This window comes from Macadamia integrifolia, chromosome 3 (genome assembly GCF_013358625.1).
Source record: "Macadamia integrifolia cultivar HAES 741 chromosome 3, SCU_Mint_v3, whole genome shotgun sequence".
Taxonomy (NCBI): domain Eukaryota; kingdom Viridiplantae; phylum Streptophyta; class Magnoliopsida; order Proteales; family Proteaceae; genus Macadamia; species Macadamia integrifolia.
In genome coordinates, this window is record NC_056559.1 from 31,754,101 (window position 1) to 31,757,729 (window position 3,629).

Sequence of the window (3,629 nt, forward strand, 5' to 3'; positions counted from 1 at the left end):
TACTAATAATACCAGAGAATTTTGTTAGTTCACATGGATGCTAAAAATAGCCGCCAAGGATCACAAAAGACCCAACAGTAGCAACCACAAAGGATGGATATATTTTCCTATATAAATATCATAAGATCATTAGCAAAGGCAAGATAAGATTCCACTATACTAGGACCCACTTCCCGTTCCATTAGAACCTGAATAATGCTTATAGGGAGTTCAATTGGGATTCAATATGTTTACATCATCATCTAACCTTGGTCAAATTTTAAACCAATTTGACATTCTCATACATTTTATAGAAGTCCAAAAAGAAGTTTCTAACTATCAATAAGAGTTTGAGTTCCACTCTGCCTTAGACACTATCACCACCTATGCTAATCTATCTTCTCCAATCTTGTGGGAATCCTATTAGTTACTAATCTCTACTTCCTATTAGGATTCTTATAGAGTTTTTGTTCTAATGTACCCCCCTCCTATTAGATCTCTTTATCAGATAGTTTCAATTATGTGGATTCCTATCTAGATTATATATATATATATATATAGACCACTAGATTGTAATCTTCTCAAGTCAATCATACAATGTAGTTCCATTACTTAACATGGTATCAGAGGCTTCTAGCTCATGCCCCCAACTCTAGTCGATCCTAACATTCTCTTCTCTCCCTCTTCCTCTATGGCAAAATACCCTCGATCATATCTTCTCCCACCACAGCGAGTTTGCTTCTCCTACCGCGGCTCGATCCACCACCATCAATCCCTACTGCCGCCTCCGATACAAACATAATTATTTGTGTCAAAAGCTCCGAAGAGCCACTCCCTACTTGATTTATTTTCTCTTACTATGTTTTTATTTATTTATTTATTTATTTTTTAAGGTTATTTGACTATGTTCTGGGTGACCAACGTTGCCCTCAAGATACTACTCAAGTTTCAGTGTGGCATGCGAAGACGCTTCAATCACTATATGATTATGTTCTAGGCAACCTCCATTGCCCTCAGGATTCTCCTCAGCTAACGTTTGGTTTGAATATAAAAGCCCTCTGCTCATATGATTATGTACTCGGCAATCGAAGTTGCCCTCAGGATGCTACTCCAGCTAAATTTTGGCGTGAACATGATACTTCAATAATGAGTCTCTTAATTGCCTCCAACTCTGAGGAGGCCCTACCCTTTGCATATTCTAACGAAAGCCTTCTGCCAGCACAATTTTCTTCTCTCTAAGACAAACTGTCGATTCGAGCATCAAATCCCCACCTTGAGGGGGTGTTTCAGCAAGAGTTTGAGTTCCACTCTGCCACAGACATTATCACCACCTATGCTGACCTATCTTCTCCATCTTGTAGGAATTCCACTAGTTACCTATCCATATGATATTAAACTATATCCTCTCATAGAGTTTTTGTTCTAATGTAACTCCTCCTATTAGATCTCCTTATTAGATAAAGCTTTTAATTATGTGGATTCCTATCTAGGCTCTCTATGTATAGACCATTAGGTTGTAATCTTCTCAAGTCAATCAATACAATGTAGTTCCATTACTTAACACTAACATGTCCTCAACAAGAAATGTACAACGATGATATGAGACATTATATCGTTTCCAATGAAGGTGCAATGGTTTACATTTGTAAAATTCTAAAATAATATAATTTATGGTAATTATTTTTTTGGCTAAAATATCATTGCATTAAAAGAGAAGGAAAAATAAATAAATGAGGAGTTGCATTTGGATTACCTAGGAACTCAAAACAAACGACATAATCAATTTTTCAACCTTCAACATTGCCATGAATAGGAAAAATCAACCGGCAACTATAGAAATGAAATTAACCAATCAATCCAAGAATTAAAACCGAAATCTACCAACCATGTCCACCTGAAGCTCATCTCGAACAAAAAGAGGAAAAATGAATTGAGGTTGAGGTGACTCCATGATTTATGGGAATTAAAAAGTAAATAAAATCTCCTGGGTAATGGTGGTTGATTCTGTTCTTTTGCTAGAAATCAACATTTTTATATATTAATTATAAAAAAAAACAGAAAAGAAATCAAAAGGAGAAAATTAAGAATGCACATGAAAGACATCCAAAATTAGATGGACATCTCTTCAACACAAAACTGATTACAGTATAAAAGTCATTTCACCGGCTTCTCTCGTAAGGGCCCCATTTTCATTGCACTTTGTTTTTAATATATTGATTATTCACTAAAAAAAAAAAAAATCATATAAAAACATCCGTAGTTGATAGGAGATTCCTCTGAAATTTTTCTCTTGTGTGCGTGTTCATTGCTTTCGCAATAAATGCAGGTGGAGATGGAATAGGAAGAGTTTGAGACTCTCTCTGGAGAGCAAGGACAACCGAACCCATGGAAGGTCGAAGAGCTGGATCATCTTGGACACATGAAGCCCGATATGAATACTTCTTATGGCTTCACTTCTTGAGCAAGATTCTCTCAAACTCAAATCCACGAACTCCAAAGGTGTCCCATTACTCCAATGCTCCCATGCCTGGAACAAATTAATAATCCAACTATTATCACATGAACTTTTTTTTTTTGGGTAAATTATAACATGAACTTGATGCGATACATTAAAGTAGAGTCATATTTCCTGGACAAGCACATTCACATATCAAATTTCAGCCCTAATAGAGTTTGCTAAATAGAAAATTAAGGACCACTAAGAATGGTGTGCAGATCACTAAGGAGATGTATGTGCATACAAAGAAGGTTATGCTATTTCATGGTACGCATTGCAGCACTGGAACTTAGTGCAGCCTTACCTTAATTCCATAAATTGGAAAGTAACTCACTGCTTTAGGGACACTAACCCAATAACAGACTTTCTTGCTAAAACTGCAGGAAAATCGGGATTTTCAGGTTCTATCATTTTATTTCCCAATCATGTTATGGAGGAGATATCAAACTATGCCGTGACAATGCCTCAATTTAGATTTTGTTGAGTGCAGTTTTAGGACTCCTATTGATGGCAATGCTGAAGGTAGGAGGCCTAGAATTGGCCTTTGGGTGTTTTCTAATGTGTTTTTTTTTTTCCCTATTAATAAAGTTTCTGATCTTCTAGCAAGGAAAAAAAAAAAGAGGAAGGTAAAAGATTAAATATAGTTCTTAAATTTTATAGGTTGATATTCCTTATTATCCAATGTTCAGAATTGCAAATCACATTTTCACGTAGAAAATTAGTCATGTTTGGCCATGATTACTTTTTCCAATAAAACAAAAACTTAATGGAATTAGGCAGAAGGGACAGCTTAAATCAAAAGTGAGACATAAATGTTAGCACTTTAAACTTGTAGGGCAATGAACTATACTGTATCAATTTGGTTTTCTTGGAAGTATTTGGAATGGGATATCATTCAAAAACATTCTAGGCTACGTTTGGTAAGTTTTAGAAAGAAGTTTTTTCATTCTATGGGAACAAAAAAACGGAATAAAACGTTTGGTGCATTTATGGTACCTTTTGTGTAATGTAAGTATCATCATTGACCATTTCAATATTTTCTTATTCTTTTCATTATAAAACCAACAAATGTGGGACAAGCGATTCTAGAACGGTGTTTTTTTTTAATGATTTTCATTTCTTTCTTTATTTATTTGTTTTTTTGGTTTTTTTT